Source organism: Passer domesticus, chromosome 11 (assembly GCF_036417665.1).
Source record: "Passer domesticus isolate bPasDom1 chromosome 11, bPasDom1.hap1, whole genome shotgun sequence".
Taxonomy (NCBI): Eukaryota; Metazoa; Chordata; class Aves; order Passeriformes; family Passeridae; genus Passer; species Passer domesticus.
Window position 1 is genome coordinate 20,699,589 of NC_087484.1, and position 25,379 is coordinate 20,724,967.

The 25,379-nt window shown below is 52.0% G+C and overlaps 2 long non-coding RNA genes across 2 annotated transcripts; both read left to right on the forward strand.

Annotated features, from left to right (window-relative positions):
* Positions 1–13,360: 13,360 nt before the first annotated feature.
* Positions 13,361–15,419, forward strand: LOC135278434 (uncharacterized). The gene is made up of 2 exons (XR_010345948.1): positions 13,361–14,282; positions 14,369–15,419. It is a non-coding gene; the product is annotated as an uncharacterized LOC135278434 (long non-coding RNA).
* Positions 15,420–21,799: 6,380 nt separating this feature from the next.
* On the forward strand, positions 21,800–25,003 carry LOC135278395 (uncharacterized). The gene is made up of 3 exons (XR_010345909.1): positions 21,800–21,955; positions 23,960–24,179; positions 24,869–25,003. It is a non-coding gene; the product is annotated as an uncharacterized LOC135278395 (long non-coding RNA).
* Positions 25,004–25,379: the final 376 nt, after the last annotated feature.

Sequence of the window (25,379 nt, forward strand, 5' to 3'; positions counted from 1 at the left end):
ATTTAACTGATTTTCTTCCCTGGAGTTTGACACTTGGAATCAGCACCCCAGAGTGTTCAACAGCCTTTGTGCTGGGATCTGAGGAGGCTTCCAGCTCTTCTGTCTGGAAAGACTCATGTGTTGTGTGCTCTAAACTACAGCATTGAAAGGTCAGCTGGTGCTTGTCAGAGGCAAGTAGAAATACTGCCAAAATGGTGGAGTTCCTGTCAGGACATTGAGTTTAAATTTTTTTTTGGTAGCTGATTAAAAAAAGGAAGATTTAAACAAGGAGAAAAAGTCACCAATCCAAATGCCAGTGTTAAAACTCTCACCTGGCACGTGAAGGGCGTCCTCCATGAAATCCCATTGGGAAGCACTGCCCTTGGAGTGTTCTGTGCCTCACATCAGATATTTTTTCAGCACAACACATGTGCAAATGACCCATGGATTTTGAGTTCTTGAGGCTGTGGTAGTTCAGCTTGAGAAATGCCTGTCTGTCAGTTGAATTCCTGCTGGTGCCAGTGCATTATCACAGGATGCTGTTTGATCTCAGCACAGGAATTTCAGTGAGGAGCCATTGGAAGAAATTAAAGAAATGTGTTTAAAATACACAAAAGAGCTCTGCAACTGGTGTGAGGGATCCAAGTAGCTCCACTGGCACCACAGAACGCCTGATAAGTAGGGAGCCTGGCAGCTGGAATCTGTGGAGCTGCTGCTGGGGGAGTGAGGCCCTTAATGCCCTGGCACATCCAGGTTCTTCCAGCCAGATAAGGGCACTCCTGCAGCCATGGGCTCCATGCAGTGATGCTCCTGGTAATTGCTGCTTCCTCACAGGTGAGGGTGTGGAAAACTACCCTTGCTCTGGGAGTACCTTGCAAATATCAGATGGAAGTGGCATTGCAGAGAGGGAGTGCTTTGGGGTGGAGGAAATGTGCTTTATTCCTGCTGGCTCACCCCTTTCCTGCAGGGAGTGTGCTGTGCCTGTCCTGACCTCAGGCTGGGTCTTGCTTGGAGCAACATCTCAGTGCTGCTGAGAAGGGGTTTCTGTTGCTGTGCAGGAGCTCTGAGCAGGAGGCAAGGTTTGGCTGGAAGATTTGGGGGGTGTTTTGGGTCAGTTTTTGGCCTGATTTGGCACTGTTGGACTCAGCAGAGCTTGGCGTGTTCTCACGTGGCTGAGCTTGATGTCCTGCTGCCAGACATGGTGGCTTTGCAGAAGCTTCCAGTGAAAACATTCTTCCACTATGAAATCAAAAAATTAGACAAAGTTAAACAAAATAACATCCCCAAGTGTGTTTTTGATTCATATGCCAGCTTCTGTGCATTCCTGGGGTGGGAGAGGCTGGATCATCATCCTGTCTCCTCCTCTCCCTCCTTTCTGCCCCCATCCTGAAACCCTCTGGGATCCAAGAACTCTTGCCTTGCCTTGTATCCATTGTGGAGCCAAAACACAGAGCAGGCAACCTGAAACCCTGGCACTGGCTGGGCTGCAAGAGTCCCCCAGCCCAAGGAATCTGGCTCCTGGGATCAGACTGGAACCAGCTGGTAAGAGAAGGATTGTGTGGTTCTGCTCACATCACCCTGGAGATGACAAGATGTCTGGACCTGTCCTGATGTGGGAGAGATGCAGAGCAGAGACTGGCACTTGAGACTTGCTCTTGGAGCTGTCCAACACTTTCAAACGAGGCATTTTCACTATTGGTATGGGTTTGAAATCCCAGTTCTGTGCCGATCCCAGGCCCTGAAAAAAGCCAGTTGTTCTGAGGGTGGAAGTCAGGGGAGGTGGCTCCAATGTATTTGTGATGCTTCAGCCTCTGGAATAGACTTAGAGAAGGCTGGAAGCTGAAGCTGTGAGTGCTGTGTGCATTTCTGCTGCAAAACTTGGATGAAAGCCAGTCAGAATCTCCTCTGGATGTGCCTGAGATATGATAGCCTGTGCAGGATGCAAATCAGCCAACACATAAAAGCTGTTTTCCAGCTTACCTGGTCCTGACACTGCTCAGCCTGGGCCCTGTGTGTCCCACTTCATTCTAGGCAGCCTTGGATCAACACTTGTGTGAGCACACCTTGGTTCTTGAAGCCCCTTGCCCACAGAGAATCCAGCTGTTCTCAACCTTTCTTTTCCAAATGGAGCAGAGCTGGTGGGACTTGTAAATAGAGCTGCCCTCCAAGCCTTGTGTCTGAGCCAGGAGAAACCCAGGGGTGGATACAGCTCTGTGTAAACCTCCCCGCTGGGGTCAGGCTGAGGAGGTTGGGGCTTCAGCCTGGAGAAGAGAAGGTTGAACAGCCCTCCAGGATGTGAGGAGACTGCAGGGAAGCTGCAGCGGGACTCTGTCAGGCTGGAGTGACAGGATAAGAGGGAATTGATTCAAGCTGAGTAGGTTTGGATGGAATATTGGGAAGAAATTCCTCCCTATGAGGGAGATGAGGCCCTGGCACAGGTCGTCCACAGAAGCTGTGGCTGCCCCATCCCTGGAAGTGTGCCAGGTTGGACAGGGCTTGGAGCAGCCTGGGCTAGTGGAATGTGTCCCTGTCCATGGCAGAAGTTGGAATGGGATGAGCTTTAAAATCCCATCCAGCCCTTGACATTCTGGGGTTCCACGCAGGAGAAAAGTGCCATGCTGGGGGTGATTCATGCTCTACAAGGAAAAATAAATGCATTGTCTGTGGTAATGCAAGTAGGACAAAGGTTGGGAACAGGTCTCTAGGAAATGCTGAAGGATAGTGAAAACAGCGTTTGACGAAAAAGGCTGGAAGGAATAGGGAAGTTTAGCTACTAAACTTGTCTTTGCAGGCATGTTAAAGTCTTAGGAGGTAGGGAGACAAGAAGCTGCTGTGGAAAGAGGATATTGATACCATGGGCATGATGAAAGAATGAGCCAAGCAGGGAGATGGTCAAATACCAGGGAAGAACAGCCATGTTAGCCTGACAGGAGGCTTCAGGCTCTGTGTTGGTAAATGTCGTGTCTGGAGCATCTCTTTTTATGTTTCATGGAGCAACTGGGCAGGACACCCCTCAAGAAGAGCACAGGTTTTGTTCTGGCTGATGCACAGGACCAGGCGTGGAATTAGTGGAGAGCTGCTCTGTACCAGTGACCAAACTGGGGTTGGATCTGCAGTCCTGCTGGGCAGGAAAAGAAAAAAGGGGATGAAAAACAGGAGGAAAAAACCAATGAAAAACAAAAAACACACCAAAAATCCCACAAATGAATTTGTATTTAATCTTGAAGGAAATGGTGGCTGAGACTGCCTCACTGAAGAATTTCTAGGAGCATCAGGAAATGGTGGGGAAGCAAGGCCAGGGCAGGTTTAGATTGGATATTAGGGGAAATTTCTTTGCCAAAAGGGTGGTGAGACATTGAAACAGGCTACCCAGGGTAGTAGTGGAATTCCTGTCTCTGGAGGGATTTAAAAGCTCTGTGGATGTGGCACTTGGGGACATCGTTAGAGGTGGGCTTGGCAGTGTTTGGGTGGGGTTGGATTCCATGATCCTGGAGGGCTTTTCCATCCTGTTAGTTGTCAGTTAACTGGAAATAGCACAGGGGAAATTGAACATGGGAAGAGGGAATTGCTGGCAGCTTCTCTGGGATTCATGGGAGTGGGAAACCTGTGCTGCATCTCCAAGGGGCACTTCCATAGAGTGCCGTGGCAGATTAACTACCAAATTTTACTTCTGAAGCAAATGGGTGGTTTAATGGGGGCTGAGGAGACCATTGGCCTTGAGCTCTTACAAAACCATGAAGGGATGGTGAAAACCCACTGAAAAGTTTGCTGGTCTGAGCCTTTCTCCAGCTGAGTTGTGGGCTCAGCTGGTCTACAAGTGCCCTTTGTAGCCTGGGTGATGCCAGCAGCTTGTGCAGGAATCAGAGCTATCTCCATAAAAAAGGTGTTTTCAGTGCCAGCATCCAGCAGAAATCCCAGTTGTTGCTCTTGGAAGACAAGTGAAGCTTCAGGTGATGTCATGTCAGTCCTTCCATCTCCAGCGTCATGTTACCTCAGGATATCTTGGTCCTACCTGCAGAGACCATTCCTAGCTTTGTTTTGGCACCGTTGGGATATAACAAAGGACGTGGATTCTGGGAAGAGCTGTGAGTTCCAGCTCTGCTCAGCTTTTGGGAAAACAGGAGCGCACGTCAGAGCTGGGTTTGGGTGTCTGCAGGGAGTTGTTGTGCCCTGGGGGATCTGTGCTGGATCCTCGGTGCCGCTGCCCTGGGATGGTGTTGGCTGCTCCCCAGTCCCGCCGTGGTGCCAGCGCTGTGGAACGTCAGAGTCTTGGGTTTTGGAATGCATCCTCCAAAGACTCTCAGCCAGAAAGCTCTACCTGGGAGCAACAGGAATGCTGCTTCCAAGAAGCTGGAGGACTTCCTGGCACAGAACCAACCACCCTGGCATTGCTGCTGCTGGTCTGAAGATGTCTGGTCACCCAGGCTGGGGCCACCTCTGGGGTGGCTTCTCCTCCCCAACCCCAGTGTGGTTCCTGGACCTCAGAGGAGATGCTGTTGTTCTGCTCCTTGTTCTAATTTTGCTTACCAGATACAATCCCATTCCATTGGATGTTAAAAATCAGTCCAAGTAATTTTTGGAGCAAAAGTCTGATGAAGAAGGTTCAGGGGGGACCTTCTCACTCTGTCCAACCCCCTGACTGGAAGGTGGGGCTGGGGGAGTTTGGTCTCTGCTCCCAGAGAACAAGTGGAAATGGCCTCAGGTTGCACTGAGGGATGTTTAGGTCGGATATTAAGAAAACATTTATTCACAGAAAGGGCCAGGGGACCATAAACACCCAAACAGTTCCTGGTGTGGGCAAACTCTGGATTTACCTAGCACTGCCATGAAATTTGTCCTCTTTTCCCCTCTCTGATCCATTCCACACAGCATCTCACATTCAGTTCCTTGCTGAGGAGTGAGTGACGTCATGAAGCATTGGAATTACAGTAAGTCTTTAGGGATAAATTAAAATTAATGCCGCTCCTGACCCAGGTGTTAGATTTGTCCTTTTCCCTTGTGTAACACACTGGTGTAATGAGGAGTGCCCCACACTGTGGACAATTATCCATACTGGAAAGCTTCAGCATGACTCCCAAACAAGGAAAAACAGACTTTAATAATGAAAAGCTTAATGCTCTAAGTTGTACACAAAGGGTTTTGCTGCAAGAAGGGACTTGTGGATATTGTCTCCGAGTCTATAGAAACACATAATTCTCTTAAAGCTCCTTTGTTCCTTTGGGTAGCCCGAGCCGTGCTGGGTGTGTGTCTCTAATCTTGAAATCTATGAGCTTTAAGGAAAAAATTAAGTTAATTAAAACAGTTTTTACATGTATTGTCAGGTGGTGCTTCTGAGTGTGGGACCAGACTGCCTGGATCCACGATCACTGAAACACAGGAATCTCTTACCATTATCCCCTCCCAAAATCTGCCTAATTTGGACCAGAGCAGTTTGAAACTCTGCTGTTTAGGGAATTAATATCCTATTTCTCAACATAGATGGCAGATCCCAGGGGGGAAATTGGGAGCCATAGGAAGGAGAGGTGGGTGGGAGAGCACATTAAGCAGCCGCCACTCCCACGAATATATTTCCTCCTAGGGAGTTGTTGATGAGATGCTCTGGATTTGCAGGAAGCTTGAGTGCTGCCACTTCTTTTTATCTCCTTCCTGTGCCCTGGCAGAGTTCATCTGACAGTAATTGGTGACAGGTTTGTGTTTTCCTCCAGCTCCCTGGAGCAGAAACTCTCCCTTCCCTTGGCTGCTGGAGGCAAAGTCCTGGGTTCCAAGGGCCTTGGTGGTCAGACCCCTGTGTGGAGCTTGTTGTCCCCCCCCATGTACATTCCTCAGCCAGAAGCAACATCTTGTACCACTTCCAAAGTTCAATTGGGCTTCTTTCACCTGACTTTGGTGCTGGGCAGGTCCTTGGTGTTCCAGAACCTGAGAGTTTCCTGTTTTTCCTGTCCCAGGTGGCTGCAGAGCCCAGGTTTGGTGAGCTGATATTGCTGCCTGTGACAGCCACCACAGGCTGGATGTCAGAGCCACAGAAAACAGCAGAAAACTGCCAAAGGGGGCTTTTTTAGCATTGCTTTAATTTCCTCCCATAAAAATGTCAGGGTTTGGAGTCCTGTCCTTATGTGGACACCTCATCAAGGTGCTGCAGCAAGTTGCCAGCCCTGTAGAACCAAAACCTGGAAAACAAATGGGCTCTAATAGGGAAAATATTGTCATTAATGTCATTCTATAAAAAATATTTAATTAGTTTTGGGGTTTTTTCCATGTTGGAGGGAAATGTTTTCCTTCATGCATGGCGCAGATGCCGGTAACGCGTCAATCCTTGAGCATCGCCCAGAGCTTGGGCACCCCCAGCACAGGAAAGAAGGAAATTGTTTGTGTTTGACTGCAAAAATACAGTAATCTGGGAGGCCCTATGGTAGAGGAAGCAGCTCTAAGTGTCGATTAATTGCTCAGGTCTTGTTTTTAATTTTCCAATCTCAAGTTTTCATTATTTCCCTGTGCAGCCCAGGACCCCCCTGTGCTGGGCTGATCCCCAGCGTGGGCAGCAGGAAGGGGATTGGGATTGTGCCCCTGTGCCCTGCTCAGGTGAGAGCCCAGCTGCAGAGCTGCCCCAGCCCTGGGGCCCAGCACAGGAAGGAGCTGGAGCTGCTGGAGAGAGTCCAGAGGAGGCACCAGGGTGAGCAGAGGGATGGAGCAGCTCTGCTGGGAGGGAAGGCTGGCATTGCTGGGGTTGTTCACCTGGAGAGGAGAAGGTGATTGTGGTTTTTCAGTATCTGAAAGCCAAAGAAGGACTTTGGACAAGGGACAGAGTGATAGGGCAATGGGGAATGTCTTCAAACTGAAAGAGAGTGGGTTTAGATTAAATGTCAGAAAGCAATTCCTCCCTGTGAGTGAGGTGAGGCCCTGGCACAGGGTGCCCAGAGCAGCTGTGGCTGCCCCATCCCTGGAATGCCCAAGGCCAGGTTGGACAGGGCTTGGAGCAACCTGGGCTAGTGGAAGGTGTCCCTGCCCATGGCAGGGGTGGGACAGGATGAGCTTTAAGGTCCCTTCCCACCCAAACCATTCCAAGACTGCCCATGACTGCGCGAACTCAAATCACTCACTTTGCTCAGCTGCTGTGTCTTTGCAGGCCTGTACAACCTTCCCAGGAGCTGCAAAGGGCAAGTCAGAAATCACAGGAAAACTTCCCCAAGTCTGTTTGCTTGGAGCAGATGGTACTTGTAAGGATAAGGGGAATCTGTCCTGGGAGGGGCTGGCTTGTCCTGAGGCTGTCCCTTCAGTGAGTTCTGCTCTCAGGACATATTTGGGGCTACTATGAGTTCCTTCTTTGTGAATTCCATCCCTAAGATGCTTCAGGCTTGTTCTGCCTCTACCAGCAGTGAGGTGAGCACATGCCATGGAAAAGGGATGCTTTTGGAGAGTAAAACCCACATGCCCTGGGACTGCTGGCAGGGGCTGCTCCAGGTGGTCCTTAAAGGTAAATGAGTGTAAAAAGGCTGGCAGAGACCTCCTTTCTCCTGGCACAGGAGGACCTGGAACGTGCAGCCCCCATGGCTGAATCCTGGTGGGATGTGGTGCATCCTCTGAAAACGTGGCTGTGGCCATCCCACCCACCCCAGGATTTCCTTTATCAGGGATCTTTAGGGAAAATTCTTCTGTAACTGGGTCATGCAAAGCTGTCAAATGAGCTGTAAACCCAGTTTGTGTGTGTGTGCCCCCCTGATCCAAAGAGATCCAAAATTCCCCAAGCCCTTTGGCCACACTTTGGAGAGGGAATGCTCAAGTCCTTCTGTAGCTTTGCACTGCTGGGCTGCATCCTGGTTCCACTGCAGAGGGTTTGGTGCCACCAAAGGCTCATGAACTTGCTTGACGTGTTCAAAATGTGCTTGTGCCAAGCTGTCCCTGTGGGTGGCACGTTCCAGCCTGGCACGCTGCAGCCCTGAGAGCCTCATTCCTTGGCTTGTCCAAACAAAGGCAGGTGGCTGATGTGCTGGGAGAGGGAAGCTCGGGATGCTCTGAGCTCGGCCTGAAGGAAACAAACAGGAGGGAGCTGTACCCTTTGTGGGGAGGCCTCCAGAAACAATAAAGCTGTTGGGCAGGGCAGGGGCCTGGGCAGGGCCCAGAGAGAGGTGGGAGCACCTGGAACAGCTCCAACCACTGTGGCAGCTCCTCCACGTGCCCTGGGCAAACAAAGCAGCATCTGCATGGCAGCACCTGAGCCAATGTTGGCAGGAGGCAGCAAGGGGTCAAGAGGCTGGCAGGTTTCTCATGCACCTTTTCTAAGCTCTCAGGAATGTCAGAACCCAGAGCAAAACACGTCTGCATTACCCCCTGACCCCAGTAAGGTGTGGAATCCCCAGCAACGAGCTGGCTTTGCTTCCTGAATGCCCCCCAGGATTCCAGCACAGCATTGGGTCATCTCCCTGCTGCTGTGTCCAGGACTCTTCCATAAGAAGATGGAAGACTAGATACTATGAAAAATTTCTTCCTGCCCAGGGAAATGGTGGAGTCACCATCCCTGGAAGTGTTCCCAAAACATGTGGATGTGGCACTTGAGGCCATGGGTTAGTGATGAACTCTCTGCTGCTGGTTGATGATTGGACTTGGTGATCTCAAAGGGCTTTCCCAAGCCTGAGGATTCCATGGCTCTTGGGAGCAGGGCAGTGGGGATGTTCCCCCATCACGCAGAGGTCATCAGCTTGCCTCTGGCAGAGGGATCCTCCAGCCCAGCAGCACACAGGACAGCCACACCTGGGCTGCGAAGAGCAGGCAGGTGTCACCTCCACAGCCCGGGGACCTCGCTGGTGCCGCAGCACCTTGAGAGGCCGTGGCCTGCTGGCATCCCTGGCTCCAGGCTGGGTGGCTCAGCAGGGTGGATCCGTGTGCCCGGGGATAAGGCCAGGCTGTGGGACACACTCCCGTGGAGTGGCTGGTGGTTTGTTTGCTGAGGGAGATAAAGGCCGGCGTGGGCCCGGCCGCACGCGGGGCTGCGGCTCTTGCGCAACCCCGTGAGAACGAAAACAAACCCTCGTACTTCCTCTTTCCTTCACCCCTGGCATTCACTGGAAATGCTGATGGGCCTGCTTGGTGTTTTTGTGTTTGCTTGGTGCTTTCTTTCTGGCCGAAGTCCATGTCGCCGGGGATTTTTGGTTGAGCTTTTTCCTGGAAAGCTCTGCCGTGGAAGAGGAGCGCCCAGAGCAGATCTGGGGCTCTGCGCTGGTGCTTCAGGGGAGGTGGTGGTGGTGGGATGCCCTGACCAGGGCTGAAACAAGGCCATCTCCTGGGGCCAGGAGGAAAACTTCAGCCTGGAAGACAGAGGAAAACTTGGGTGAGACTAAACCATTTGAATATTTTGAAGGTCACAAACCCAGTGGGGAACACACAAGGGGATCATGGAGTGGTTTGGGTTGTAAGGGACCTTGAATGGTCATCCAGACCAGTCCTCCTGGTGTGAGCGGGGAGCTGGACCTGGGAGAAATTCAGATACCACTGAGGATATGCAGGGAGAGCTGAGTGACACAGTGCCAGGGTGGCGTGGCTGCCTGTCACCTGTCCCCACCACGCCCCAGGATGGAGCCAGGTGTTTGCTGAGCTGCTGTGTCACCGTGTGTTGCCTTGGACCATGTCCTTTCAGTGAGGGATCTCCATCCAGGGAGCCATGGGGCAGGAAAAGGTCCTCAGCAGCAGAGGAGGTGCTGGAAAAGGGTCTCCTGGGCTGTGAGGACCTTGCAGTGACCCAGAGCCCAGCCAGAAGGGCAGAGCGGGGTGTCACACTGTGGCTCTGTGGGCACAGTGGGTGTTACTTGCAGGGTGCCTTGGTAGGGTGGGGTGTTCAGTGCAGCTTTCTGTGAGAAATCTCACCCTGGGCTTTTTGTAGAATCACAGAATGGTTTGCCTTGAAAAGGACCTTAAAGCCCATCTCATTCCACACACTGTCAGAGGCAGGGACACCTTCCACTAGCCCAGGTTGCGCAAGACCTGTCCAGCCTGGCCTTGGACACTTCCAGGGATGGGACAACCACACCTTCTCCCCACCCTCACAGGGAGCAATTTTTCCCCACTATGCAATCTATATCTCTCCTCTTTTAGTTTAAAACCCTTTCCCCTTATTCTATTGCTCTTTTCTTGTGTAATTTTTTTTTTCTCTCTCTTATAGGCCCCTGTAAGAGCCAAAAGGCTGCAATAAGGTCTCCCCAAACTTTTTCTTCTCCAGGTGAACACTCCTGTCTCTCTCAGCCTGCTGGTGGCAGCTGCTGCTCTTCCCAGTGCTCTGTTCCTCCGCTCCTGTTCCCTCCAGGCATTGGTGTCCAGCTGTCCTGGAGATGTTCCTGCAGAGAGGAGATGGCCTGCCCCACATTGAGTCATGGTACTGTTCATCCCTCTTTCCATCCCAGCTCCTGGAGGGAGCCTTTGTGGGATGATGTGAAGTGTTTAAAGTGTTTAAAGTGAACCTTGGGCAGGTACTCCAGGAGGGTGGGCATGCTGTGGTTGTGGTTGTCTGGACTTTGTGTTAGATGTTCCCCCTGGCCTGTGGCCCTGAGTGGCAGACTGCCTGTCGAGGTTCCACATGGCACAGGATGACTCCCAGACCCATGGTGCCACCACTGCCAGCTCAGGGTGCTTTGAGAGAGCCAAACACCTCCTGCAAACTGCCATCAGGAACCTGGGCTGGTGAGTTTTGTTTCCCAGGGAAAAGGGCCGGTGTTGGTGTCAAGGGGCCTGTGGCCCTGAGTGGCAGCTGCCAGCTGGAATTCCACATGGCGCAGTTTTGTGTTCCCCTTGGGATGCCCTTTGCAGCTGCAGTGTGCCTGGAGCCCTGGGCTTTGTGGTTTTCAGAACCCTAACCCTAGGCAGAGCAGTGAAAGCAGCCTTGGGCTAAGGCTGGTTCAAAGGAGGAAGCCATGGGCTGGTGAGTTTTGTTTCCTAGAGTAAAGGCCGCCACTGGTGTTCAGGGGCCCGTGGCCCATGGTGGCCGGCTGCCTGCTGAAATTCCCATATCTCAGGATGCCTCCCAGACCTAAGCTTCCATCACCAGCAACTGTGGCTGGTTTGACAGTGCCAAGTGCCTCATGCAAACAGGCATCAGGAACTTGGGCTGGTGAGTTTTGTTTCCCATGGCCCCTGGGCCCCTCTGGTCACACCCTCCACCTGGAGCCGTTTCCTTCAGCCCAGCTTCTCCTGACAGGAGCCGTGCTGGATGCCCTGCTTGGACCAAAATAGAACAATGCCTTCCAGGGTCTTCCTTTGAGAGTGTCCTGTGGGAGAGCACATGGGAGGGACTCAAAGGGACGATGTGCTCCCCTCCCATCCGGGCACGCTGGGCCAGGCTCTTGATAAGGGTGGGTGAAAGGCGAGGTTTGCCAGAAGGGTTGGTGTGGGGGGAGCACACAGGGCTCCCTTGAATCCCACCACACCAGGGACCACTCAGGAGGAGCAGTCAGCAGAGCCCATGAGAATGTGCTGTCCCTGCCAGCCTGCTGCAGCTGGAGCAGCTCTTGCTCTGGGCACCTCCTGCCCTGGGCACCTCTGTCTTCTGCTCTGAGCCCTGGCTGGGCTGTAGAGCAGGGACTCCAGCAAACACAGTCAGCTTGGACTGGGACTGACCTGGTCCTTGGAGCTGGAGAAGGGAAGCCTGGGAGAGGGAGAATCTCCTGATGTCCTGGTTAGAGGCAGGACCTCACCAACAGGTATTGCCATGGGCAGGGTGAGTTACAGGAGCCCTGGCACAAGGTGTGTGGGGTCTGGTGTTCCCAGCCTGGTGTGGAGGGAGTGGGCAGGAGCTGGGCACTGGCCATGTCCCTAGGTGTGCTGTGCCCCTGTCCCCAGGCAGTGCTGTCTGTCCCACCTGGCTGAGCCACATGCCTCCCTCCTGCACCTGGCGAGACCCAGTTTGCCAGCGGGATCCTGCAGCTGGAACAGGAGACACACTGAGCTGGAGATCTTCCCAGAAAGCAGGGCACAACCCCACGGGGTTGGTAGCTTGTGCTGGAGCTGTCACATCCTCGTGGTTCCTATCTCTGGGTGTTGTAGATTGTGTTTCTCTGACCTCAGGTGCCCTCCTTTCTGCTTGTTTGGTGAGGAGTGAAGGTCGGGAGGAAGGCTGGTGCCTGCTGGTAGCTCAGGTTCTGCTCTGCTCACAAGGATGTTTCTGTCTCTCCTCAGCCTCTGAGGGCCCCCATGTCCTTACTGAGCCCAGCTTGGGAGGGGAGTTACATTGGCAGTGCTGGGTGACCTTGGTGTTTACAGCTCTCCCACCTTTATTTTGGCAACAGACAGGTCCTGGCAACCCTGCTGGCAGTGGGGCACCTTGTGCCTGCAGCAGGAATGGGAAGGTTGGCATGCAAAGCCAGGAGAATGGGATGGTCAAGCATGATAACTAGAAGCAGCTCCCTTCCTGTTTTCCAGGAGTCTTTCCAGCTGCACCCTCAAGTTGGTGCCAGCCTGGCCATGTCCCAGACATTCCCTGTTGCCCAGGCTCTTGCTGTGGGTTGGGACTGAGTGTTCTGAAGATGTCTGTCTGCTCCAGGAAGACCCTCAGGGCTGAGCCGTGGCTGTGCCGCTCCTCTGCAAGAGGCAGCACATGGTGGCCTCTGTCCCTGTGCTGGGCAGGACAGGGAGGGACGAGCCCCACGCCTGTTCCTGGCACTGCACATCCCTTGGCACGCAGTTTAGCCCTCCCATGGGCTGGAGCAACCAGCAGCCCCTGGCAGGGCTGCGCCCTGGCCGTGGTGGGTGCTGCTGGGCGAGCACAGGGAGCGTGAGCCCTGGGGGCATGACCCGGCTCCTGCTGGGGATCAGGCTGGGGATCAGGCCGGGTCAGGTGTCCAGGTGCAGCAGCTGGGTTGATGCAATGAGCCTGTTCCTGCTCGGCAGGGAATGTTGCTCACCTGCCCGGGGAGGTACACGTGCTCCATGGCTTGGCACCGCCTGCCAAGCCTTAATCTCCGTTGTTTGACAGCTGGAGTGCTGCTGACGTCAATGCCATGGCTCAGGGGGCTTTTGGGGAAGAATGGGCAAGTCTCCGCACACGTGGGCTTAGCAGGAAAACATCGCTCTGAAACCACAGCGGGAGAGCAGGCACAAGGAGAAGGAGGAGCTGCAGAAAGGCCGAGGGGTGCAGTGCCAAGGGACGCCGCTCCTCTGCTGACTCACAGCCCGCTCTGCCTGGCTGGGCACCATCACTGATGCAGGAAAATACCACCCTGTGTGTCCAGCTTGCTGGGAATCGCTGCTGGATTCCCTTCCCCACCCATGCCTAGGGTCTGTGCGTGCCCTGGAAGCATCAGGCCTGCCCTTCTGATCCCATGGGGCCAGCTGGGACCACTGCCATGGGAAGCTGGATGTTGTCCGTGCTGCTGGGTGACAGCTGCTCTCCTCTCATCCTTGTCTCAAGGCCTAGGGAAGAGGTGTGGGTCTGCCCCTCCCTTCACCCTATTGTCATTAAAGAGGCTGCTTGTCCCTGTCTGGACTGGGCCAGCTTTGGACATTACTGTCCTGCCTCAAGGGAACATTTCAGGATGCTGCTTGGAAGCCATGCCCATGTCACTTTTGGCTTTGGTCAACTCAGCTCTGCTGCTCTCCTCATGAAGGAAATAGGTCCTGTGAACAGGTTATGGGAACAACACCCTGTGTCTCCTATGGACTGATCCTGCCTCCAGGAACCCACAGGTATCCAGGGTGATCCATGTGGTACTCACTGGTCTGGGGAATGCTGACCATTGTTGTTTCTCCTTGCAGGGGTGGTCCAGGTCCAGCTTCCTTGTGTCTGTCTTGCAAAGCCTCACTTATCTTTGGAGCCTGGATAAAGCTCTGGAGAGTCTTGGCATGGATATCATTGCTGCTTCCACTTGTGACCTTTAGCAACACATCCTGATGGGAATTGTTGTCCAAGCTGGAAATCCTGTCTGCTCTGCTGCAGGCCTCCTGCTCCCCAAGCAGCTCGAGGTCTTTGGCCAAGGCAGTCAACCCTTCCTGCAGGGAAATCACTCTTGTCCTGTGGCACGGGGCAGCCACCCCTGGCACAGGCTGCTCCACTCCCTGGGCTGGGCTGCTCCACTTTAACATCCTTAAAAATATTTTATATTAAAAAAAAAAGGCAGCAACCCAGGGAGTGAGGAGACAAAAGAAGAGGAAGTCAGGAGTTATCACAAGTAGCTCCAAAGGGATTTTTTTTCCTGGCTTAGAAAGCAACTGTGCTGAAGCTCAACCTGGGTCATACCTGGGAAGTGGAAAACCCTGAAAGCCATTCCAGGTCCTGAGCTGAATGCCAGGAGGGTCAAAGAACCCTGTAAATAATCCACTTCTCAAATGTAAGCTGTTTTCTTTTGCCCCCCATGCCTGTCAGCCCTGAGAACCTGAGTAACACTGGAGTAAATTACTCGACATCTTGTCTTAGGTTGCCTTTGGTTATGCTTGCACCACTGGATGTGGCTGTGTTGCTTCCTGAGCACACATTTTGAGGCCTTGGAAACTGAAAGTTGGATGATATCCGCCAGGCAAGGGTTTTTTCAGGTCTCCGGGGAAATATCGACCATGGCTTGGTCCAGAGGAGGGGAAGCAGCACAAGTTGTGCCATGGTGAGTTTTTCTGGAGAAAGCTGGATTCCTCGCTGCAATTAGTCAAATGCTGTGATTCAGCCCTCTCCCAGTAAATGAGGCATCCAAAAGTATGCAGGGAGTTTCTCTTCCTTGAAATTCTGCTCCAGAGGGTACATGTGGGCTGTATAACACAAGTTTTCTGTCCTAGAGATAAAAATTGAACTTGATTACCCCAAAAGCCTCCTTTGATCACTTTTCTTAAATGAACATCCTGTGTGTATCACCTTATCTTCTTGTCCACCTTGCCCCAGGGTACAGTGGCAAACTGACTATTTTCTAGCTGATATTCCAACTATATTTTCTGTGTAAAATTCCAGCCAAGACTTCATGTGTGCATGTTTCTGTAGCTGGGGGGCGTGGGACAGGCTCTGCAGCCCAGCCCAGGCTTTGGAGACCCAGGATCACTTCTGACCGTGCCAAAGGCAGTTTGAATATCAAAATAATGAACAAATCAGAGGAAATTACCATGAGCATGCCAGAAGCTTCCCTATAACCTCAGCTGGGAAGACTTAGGAGAAGTTTTGTGTGCATCTTTAGCAAGATGAGGCTGAGGAGGAGACGTGGTGTTTTGGTTAGAAATATTAATAAAAGGTGTTGTTTTCTCCTACAGACCTGACCTACTGCTCCAATGACCCCGGTACTGGCACATGCTGTGGTTTTAGCCATGACTTACAAAATTCTGCTCACCTGAAGCATCAGGGAAGAAGAGACAGGGAACTGAGTGATTGCATGGAAAAGATGCAGCCCGGTGGCACAAGTGTGAGGGGTCAAAGTGGGGCAGGGAATCCCTGATTCCTTTCTTCTCTGGAATCCCTGAGCCCCCTTGTCCATTAAAAAGTGGGATCCGTGTTTCAGGTTTTCTTTCAGGCTCATCTTTGTAACCTCTGTGAGTGCTGTGGGGGTTGAGTTGCTGCTGGTGCAGCTGGGTTTGCAGAGGCTGAGGGGATCCTGAGCTGTTCCCTCTCCAAAACACCCCTGGATTTTTTGGACTAACCCTATGCCTTCCCCAGGAGGGGCTGCCAGCCTTGGCTGGATCATTGTATGGGAGGGAGAGTCACCTAATCGCTTCCACAGCATCTCATCAGGATTTGGCTTTCTCTCTGAGCCACAGTGGCAGATTCCACCTCCCTGGTGGTCAAGGACCAGGGGTCCCAAACCCCTCTTTGAAACACTGGTGGTGCAAAACCATCGGCATAGGCTCGGCTCAGCTTCCTAAAGAGCTCCCATGGTTTCACTGGCCCCAGGAGCCAGGGATTGTCTGCCTGAGAGATGGTTCCTGCAGGCTCCTTACAATCAAAAATCACATGTTTTCCATGGAAGAAAGGTTGTGAAAAGCTGACGTCTGAGAATCCAGGTGTTTTGGTTCTGCTGCCACCCACCTTGGTCACAGGGCTCCCTCTGGGCAAAGCCTGGCCAGGCTGGGTCAGTCTCTGCTGTGACCTGGCAGATTCCAAGGTTTTGCAACACACAACTCCTTTTTCTTTTTCTTTCTCTTTCCTCTGCGGGAAGAGCAGGGCTGGTGCTGAGAACTCAGCCCCAGAACTCAGAAAGGCTGAGCCCAGCCTTTCTGCTCGTGGCTTCCTCCATTTTGGACAGCTTGGATGGGGAACACAGAATCCCAGACTGGTTTAGGTTGGCAGAACCTTAAAGCTCATCTCATTTCACCCCTGTCATGGGCAGGGATGCCTTCCACCATCCCAGGTTGCTCCAAGCTCTGTCCAACCTGGCCTTGGACACTTCCAGGGATGGGGCAGCCACAGCTGCTCTGGGCAGCCTGGGATATGTTTATGGAGAGATCCCCTTGAATGAATTACAAAGGACTCTGGGATAATTCAGCTCCCAAGAAATGGAGGGAAGAGATAAGGAAACATCCCAAGGAGGGAGAGATCAGGAGGATTTTTCCATCTTTTCCTGCCTGGACCACTGAGTGTTGCAGGTCCTTGGTGCTGAGATGGTGGCCACAGGGAAAGGGAGGCAGAGTTGTGGGATAGTAGAGGAGAAAAGTAATGTACATAAACACCAGACTCTTAGAACCCAGGCTTCTTAGCCTTTCTAGTAACTCAAACTCAGCTCGGTGCTCATCCATTTCTGCAAACCAGGGGCTGACGTTTCCCTGACCCCTCACTTCTGAGAAATGGCCTTTCCTGTTCACTGAGTTCACCAGACAGAACATCCAGATCCATGGCTGATTGTGTGGTTTTGGGGGTTTTTGCTAGCAGAGAATGTTTTGGTAGGAATTGTCTTACTCTATAAAACCTCTTCAGCCCTAAATCCAGCAGCGTTCAGCGAAAAATCAGAAGATGTGGGTGAAGCTTCCCCCTGCCACTCTACCCACCTCCCTGCACATTTCCTAAATCCATGAAACTGGGTGGAGGAGGCTGTTCCTTACTTTCAAAAATGCAAGGCTCAGGCTGGTTGTGCCAGACTCTTGGCCAGCCTGGTTTCTGTGAGCATGAAAGACCTCAGTGAAAAGCTCTCCCCACCACATCAGCTGATATGAAAACCTGCTTCTGGAAAAGGACTTTCTTCCTGCCTTTTAAAAGCCAACTGCAGGGTGTTCCTGGTGGAGCCGGAATATTTTCCAAGGGCTAAATAATTATGTTTAATTAGTTTTCATTAAGGTGATGCCAATCCACCCTTCTCTTTGGAAACGCAGCTTCTGAAAGGGCTTGGAAACAATGAAGCAGGGGAAATATTGTGCCTGTCCCCCACTCATTCCATCTGTCATGGAAAAGAACCACCACACTCCCAAACTCCTTGGGAAAAGGGACCAACAGATTGCACATTAGATGTCCACCCCTCCCTGGTCATGGGAAGCCATGGAATGTCCTGCTGAGGGGCACAGGGGTTTCCCCTCTGCACAGCCAGGTGGGGCAGTGGATCCTTGCTCCTCACTGGCACAGGACTGAGTCACTGGTTTCCATTTCACAGAACCATGTCCCATCTGGAGCATTAAACCCTGGAATCACAGAAAGGTTTGGGTGGGAAGGGACCTGTCCTTTCTGCTCCATTGTGGATGTGGAACACAGAATCCCAGATGGGTTTAGGTTGGACAGAACCTTAAATCTCATCTCATTTCACCCCCTGCCATGGGCAGGGACACCTTCCACTATCCCAGGTTGCTCCAACCCCTGTCCAACCTGGCCTTGGATGCTTGCAGGGATGGGGCAGCCACAGCTTCTTTAGAAACCCACTCCTCTGCTTGTATCTATGGTGTTTGATCAAAAATTGGTTTCCTCAAGTTCTGCCTCTTATTGGTCTCATTTCTGGTGTTTTCCGTTGAGCTCAAGTGCAACACATTCCCATTTAAATAATTGAATCTGGGAGCAAAATCTGTCTGGATGTTCTTTTCCCTGTGTGGACACTTGCTTTGGGCTTTTCTCTGCCGAAATCATTTATTTTCTTCCTGAATCCTCCCCGAGGAGAACCCTTCCTACAAGAGTTCCTTGTACACATGAAAAGGTGGGAGAAAACAGAGCCCACCACCTAGATGTCTCCAGTCCTCCAGCTGTGCTACCCATGCAGCTGCCTCCTTGCTCCTGATCCAAGCCCCAGCAGTGGCAGGGGACATTCCCAGTCCAGAGGATGCCATACCAGCATTCCAGTCAGCCTTTTCAAAATAATTGCCAAGGAAGAGCACACACCCTCTGTTTGAATCCATCAAGTGTCCTGTTTACCTTTCCTCTTGGACACTGCAGGAGAATGTCCCGGTATCACCTGGCCTAAGAAAAAGGGAATTATGCATGAAGGCTTGAAAAATCCCCTGTCCTGGCACTTTTCTGAGTTGAAGAGGTGCCAGCAGCTCAGGTGAGAATTCCTGGGATGGGGATTGCGAAAGGTTAAAAACATCTGAGACTTGGCACTGTGTGATGGGGACAGCTCTGCCCTGAGGAGCTGCAGGTCTGCTTTCCCTCTTTGCACCCCACACCTGTGGGGCTTGCCCTGTGCCATAAGATTCTGCTCCTGTGAATTGTGGTGTTGTCCAGCGAGTAAAAAGGGACTTGGTGCTGCAGAGGGAAATGTTGGCCTGGGAACCCATCAGAGACACCTTGTGCTCCTGGACAGCATGGCAGGAGCAGGAGAGGGGCTGGAGTTCCCTGGGTATGTTGTTGTGCAAAGAATGATAAATTGCTTCTTAAAGGACCTCACCATATAAAAACTGAGTGTGTTAAATCAAACCCTACATCACACTCCAGATCTCACATCCTCACCATTCCTGTGGATTGATTCCCAGGAACAAATCCTACAGAAGATTCCCAGGAATGCTTCCAGCAGCAAGCCGGCAGTCAAAGCACAGCATTCTGCACACTCCATGTGATGGGGGGGCTTGGAGCAACCTGGTCTAGTGGAAGATGTTCCTCCTGAACATGGCAGGGCTTTGGAATGAGTTGGTCTTTAAGGTCCCTTCCAACCCAAACCATCCTGGGCTTCTATGCAGTGGTTCTATGATCTGCCTGCAGCAACCCCAGGGAACTGCAGCTGTCCCAAACTCTCCATATGGAGCGTCTTTGGACTGTGCCAAAGGTAGCTGGGACACTCCACACTCCAATGTGTCCCCAGCGAGGTTGTCCCTTCCCTGTGAGAGAGCACTGCCATGCCCTGGCATGCCCTGGAATGTGTCCACAGGCTCTAGGAGGAGAATCACCCCCGTGGGTGCTGTGGGAGATGTGCAGCCCCTGCTTTGGCACTGGTGCCCTCCTCACAATGAGGGTCACAACCTTCTGCTCTCCTTCTTCCTGGGAATCTGGGTGCTGAAGATGATGTTCCCGAGGCTGGTCCCTCCAGGAGAGATGTTGGCTGTCGCTCAGTGCTCCGTGAGTGGCTCTGCTCTTATCTCTGGTGCTGCAGAACAAGGAGTCCCGGGCTGGTGTCCAGCTGGGGGTGCCAGCAGCTCTGGACAGGCTGTTCACAGAATGATTCCTCCCGCTTCAGTGCTGCCACACTCTTGTGAAATGTCCTGGCTGCATCAGGGATCAGGGCTGGCTCTGAGGCTGGAGGCAGGGAAAGGCTGGTTGCCTGGGGAACAAAGACAGCACCAAATTCTGCTCTTTCGACCCCTCTGTGCCCATGACCTGCGAGGAGGATGCTCCGTGTCCTACATCAAAAGTTACTTTCCCAAGGATCTGTCTCTAGGCCGTGGCAGGACTCCATGAAAACCCAGAAACTTTGTCCATCTGGATGGCACCAACTGCATTCAAGTGCCAGAGAGCTGCTGCTTGTCCCCACCTCTCTGAGGGGTTCTCACTACACCAGGCTCTGATCTTTCCCCTCTAGGTTCCTCCTAGCCCCAGGTTTGCATCATATCCTTGGCATCTCTTCTGGGAGTTTTCCTGCCTGACAGGACAGGTTAATGTGCCTGTCCTTGGGTCCTCCCCACCATTTTGGAGGGGCAGCAACTGCAGTACCAGCAACCTCTGCAGGAGTTAATTTTCCTTAATTTGGGTGAGTAAGGAACATGCTTCCTGATGCATGGATGGACCAGGCAAGATCTGCGCTGCTGTTTGTGGCAGCAGAGGGAAACTGGCTGAGTCTTAATTCCCTGTGGCATCTTCCCATCCCTCTGCTGCTGCTCTCTTTGTGCTCAGACTAGGTTTGAGTTGACATTGTTCATCTGAGAGGAAACCTCCTGGTGGGACTGGAAAAGGAGATGAGTCTCCAGGTGCCTACAGCCCTCTGTTGACATCAAGAGCCCACAAAGAGGGCAGCTTGGATCCCTGGAAGACCCCAAAAACCAGAGCCTCTGGGGATGGGAGGAGGTACAGCCTGAGTCATGCGAGAGAGGAACTGCTGCTGTGCTCCACCTATTTCAGTTATGTTCCACCCCCTGCCCCGCTCGCTCTAGCAGGGGAGCAGGCAACAAACGATGAGTCAGGCATTGTCCAGAGGGTCTCCAGGGGACAAACATCATGCTATCATCTTTCCTTGGCTATCTCCTCAACAACTGCATCCTACAGCTGGCCTGGCGGCTTCTCCTCCTGTTTTGTTGCTTCCTCCTGGCTGCAGACTGCTGTCGCTGGAAGGGGAAGTGTCGACGGTGCCTCTCAGTCTATTCTACCTAAATTTAAACCATTATTTTTGTCTTTCCAGGCTCATTGTGTTTTAAATTTGGAATAAAAAAGTCACATGAGGAAAGCTTGTTTTCTGATGTTTGGTGCCTTGGTGATGAGGACTTCGGGCTGGGACAGCCCAGCCTTGCCACTGAGTGTCCTGTGAGGGACAGGGTTGTGTTTCCTACAGACATTTCCCAAAGGAGCAGGGAGGAGGCAGGGGCAGGATGGGATGTCCCATTTCTCTTCCCAGTTGAGTGTTTCCAGTCAAGAGGCTCCTTCAGCAGCATGTCAGCACAGAGATAACAGAGGTGGGCACATTTCAGGAAGCGGTTCCCAGAAGTGGGTTGACATTTCTCACTGGTGTGACCTGGGCTGAGGGGTGAATTGCAGAAGAAGCAAAAGCAAAGCCAGAGGTCAAACACAGGAACGGGAATTGAGGAAATGATTTCTTGCTGAAATTATTGAACTCGTGTGGATGAAAAGACATTGAAGATGCCTTTGGGCGTGAGTCAGAGTTTTTCCCAACATGGTGCTGAGGGGGGCACTGGGCTGTGGGGTTCCTGGTGTCCCCAGGGTGTCTGGGATGCTGGAGTCTGGGCTGAATGGGGTGAGGACTTTGGTGGTTCCTCACCAAAAGAAGGGCAGTGCTTGGGATGGGATGGCTGGGCAGCCCCACTGAAATCACCCCACAGGGTGTCTGTGTAGAGCTCAACTGGCCCCAAAAAGCGTGGTCGTGTCCTTGCAGCTTCCCATTGTTCTGGCTAGAGAGTGCCCACCCCTGCCAAGTGAAGCCAATTCTCCTTAACTCTAGCTCACGGGGAGATCTGAAGAAGGGAGGGAGCTGAAGGATCACCGTGCAATTCCAAATGCTGCCCAAACTCCCCCCGTGGCCTCTACCACCCCACCCCTATGACAGCAGTGCGTGGTCCTCCCTTCAGGTGAGTAGCTCGGGGGAGTTTCTTCTCTAAAGAACAGCAAGTCCTGTCCCTCTCCTTTTGCTCAGGATGTGAGGAAACTTTAAAATGCCACTTCCAGGGGAAAACAGGCAGCTTGCTCCATGAGCTGGCAGCTCTTGAAATGATTGATTTTGGGAGAGTTTCAGGGGACCACCATTGACCACATCCATTTACACAGGGATGTATCTCCCCTTACAGCTCTGTGCTGGCCTGTCAAAGAGCTGGAGTGGGGTCTCTGCCCAATATGGATCCAGCTGGTGGGATCTCAGCCGTGCCTTTTGCTCTGGAATTCAAACCTTGTGACAGATCCTTCATCTGACTGTCAGCTGTCAGATACAGACGAGGAACACAATGTTCCTGATTCAAAACAACTTCTGAGGTAAGTCAAGTCAAGCCCATCAGGAAGACGGTTGCTCAAAGGAGTTCTGGGTGGGCGTGCTTCATCATGGTGTCAGAACAATTTGCTGATTTTCCTGCAGAAATAAACATCTGCCTCATTTTTTAGGGTGAGGCTGAGCAGCTGAGGCAGAGGCTGAGGAGTCACTCAGTCACCCTCTCAGTCACCTGGCGGGCGGCTCTGAAGCGGCTCAGGTGGAGTGTGAAGGCAAGGTGTGTGTCATGGGAGCTGGCAGCTCCTCACCACACCTGCTCCTTGCTCCAGGCTCCCTCCTGGGGTGACCTGGGTCCGAGCTGTCCTCGGAGCAGCTGGGAACAGTCAGGATCCCCTGCTGGCACTGCAGTGCTGGCACCCCGAGCAGGGACTGTGGGCCGGGGTTGGTCCCAGGATGTGGCTCCTTCCACCAGCCCAGCACAGTCAGGGGGACACGAGGTGTGGGGTGGTCTGGGAGCTGAAGCACCATCTCCATCAGGATGCTGGATCATGGAATCACACAATGGTTTGGGAAGGGACATTAAAGCCATCCAGTCCCACTCCCTGCCATAGGCAGGGACACCTTCCACTGTCCCATGTTGCTCCAAGCCCCATCCAGCCTGGCCTTGGACACTTCCAGGGATGGGGCAGCCACAGCAGCTCTGGGAAATCTGTGCAGGAGCCTCAGCACCCTCACAGGGAAGGATTTCTCCTCAGTACCTCATCCAGCCCTGCCCTCTCTCAGTTCCAAGCTGTTCCCGCTTGTCCCATCTCCTAAAGGAGAAGAGGAAAGAAAGGATCCTCTTTCCAACACGTTTGACTGGAATACTTTGATTTTTTTTTCCGTTTGTGTTAAAAATTGTTTCAAAAGAGGAAGGAAAAAAGGGACACCTTTTGTTTCAAACCCAAAGCTTTTCACAATCATTTAGAATGTGGGGGGGGCTGAGGGGAGGAAGATGTTTCAGAGTCCTCAGCCCATTTTTGAGAGGAAACAGCGGCAGATTATTTTGCCCAGAAATGATTGTTTAGGAATGTGAGCTAATCACATAGTGCTAAAAAAGGCATGATCTAAAGGAAATGTTTTGAAATTGTGAAAGGGTAACGCTGCAGCCAACCTGAGACTGCAACTTTCTTCTGCTGATGTAGCTTTTCAAGAACAGAGTTTTTGTCCGGATTGGAGACGGGAGGTGTGGGAGGTTCCTTGAGTTCACCAGGTATGAGAAACCTGAGACTACAACAAAGCAGCACTCAGATTTCTCAGCTCTTACCTATTTTCCTTCCATTTCTCTATGGAAAACTGACAGGGGTTTTGGCTTGTCTCCAGGGCTCCTCCTGTGCTCTGGACGTGGGTGCACAGGGATTTGCTCCCACCCAGCCCACAGAGGAGATGCAAAGAGGCCTCCTCCTCCTGCCAGGTAGAAACCAAGAGCTTTAAAAACCATCCCCAGGTTACTTATTCTGTGATATGTCACATTTCAGAACTGTTTTTCTCCTAATTTATTGGCCTTCCCCCAAGGTCTTATGGCTCCTCAGGTCCAGAGCACATCCCACTGTCTTGCCCTCCATTTTCCACCTATTAAAATAGGTGTTTCCATGAGCTGTGCCCACGGGGACTGCTTGGATGGCTCTCCATCCCCCTGGATGGGGTGGTTGGATGGCTCTCCTCTGCTCCTGCATGTGGATCCATGGATCCCTCCTGCTGAAGTGGGAAGGGCCAGAGAAGGATGGAAACTGTGATGGGACGACTCTTGTGTTTATCAGCAGAAAAAAAATGTCATTTCCATTGGAAAATATTTCAAGGTGTTGCGGCCTTTCAAGATGAAACAAAATCTTTCCTTGCAAGATGTCGATTCCAGCCATTGTTCCAGTTGGACTTGCCTGTTCCAAGGAAAACAAATTTCACTTGCAATGGCTCATGCCGATAGCAGCTCAAAATCAGCTCTTCCCTGCCCGCACTCAGGGCTTGGAGAGGCTCTTGCGATCCAAAAATCCTTCTCACTGTTTTGATTCCAGCTTCTCCAAACAGAAAGTTTCCAGCACCTTTTGTACGGCGGACATTGCAGTTTTCCATCCTGCCCTGGGCAACGCCCGGCTCTCCTGTCGGAATGACGCCCGGGATGGAGCCAGAGCTGCCAGCACCAAGCCATGGCCAAGCCTTCACCCCAATTTCGGTGTTTGAGCTGCTAAATCTCAGTGCTGGAGAGAACCCCATGAGAAGAGACACCCTCCAAAGGTGATTTGTGTGGGGAAGTAGAGACCTTGTAGCAGCGGTCAGTTTTTCCTCTTTGGAAAACCTCAGAGGAGAAATAAAGAGATCCAGCTGCTCTGGGCATTCAGGAATGGGTCTGTCCAACCTGATTGCCAGCTGGGCTCTACTAAACCCATGTCAGCAGGGCTTGGTGGCTGCCAAACCTCGGCGCCTTGCTCAGAGCCAAGCAGAGCAGGGTTAATGGCTTTGTCCTGGGTGTGCTGACGAGTTTGCTGCCTGAAATCCAGCCTGGCTGATGCAGGGGGTGACCCTTCCCTGGTGACAGCCAAACCATGTGGTGACACCCCACAGCATCAGGGAGATCTGCAAGATTTCGAGCCAAACAAGGAGTTTTTATGAAACTTCTGAGCACTTGAAAAACAAAATGGGAAAAAAAAAAAAAAAAGAGAGATGATTACACAACTTTGTTGGCACTCCTGTTGCCATCATCGTTAAAAAAGTCAATATATAGTATAATAAAAATATTTTGCTGCCTATTAGTGGAGACTGAAGCATTTTCCTTGCAAACACATAACTCTCATTCCATATTTAACAATACCCAGAGCTTCAGGACTTGCAGCAGTGTGAGTGCAGAGCCAGAGATATTAGGACTGAGATGTGCTGAAGTCACTCTCGCTTATCCTCTTTTTATTGAATTTAGCCTTTTTTTCCAGAGGGAAGCCTACAAGCATCCAAAGTTTGTGGTTTTACTGTCCTCAGAACGGCTTCAGGAGGGATCAGATCAGAGCTGTGATCTTTGCACAGTGCTTGGACCAGCTTCTGTCATGTAATGGGGTAAGAGCCATTAAAGCTTTTGGATATTTTTCTTTTTTTAGTTTAATTTCCATTCAGTGGTGGCTGCCAGATCACTTTTAAAGGAGGCAAAGCAGCTAAAGAAAATAATTTCCACGTTTAAGGGCCATAGAAGCTGTGGCTGCCCCATCCCTGCAAGGCCAGGTTGAACAGACCTTGGAGCACCCTGGGATAGTGGAAGGTGTCCCTGCCCATAGCAGGGGGTGGAACTGGGTGGGCTTTAAGGCCCCTCCCAACCCAGACCACGCTCTAATTCCATGATATCCCCAACAAGGATCAGCTCTTGGAGGAAGTGAAGGTTTCCAGTGGGATGTGACCAATGTGGGCACTTGGGTGTCCCATGTCCGAAACCACAGAGACCCTCCCACCCTT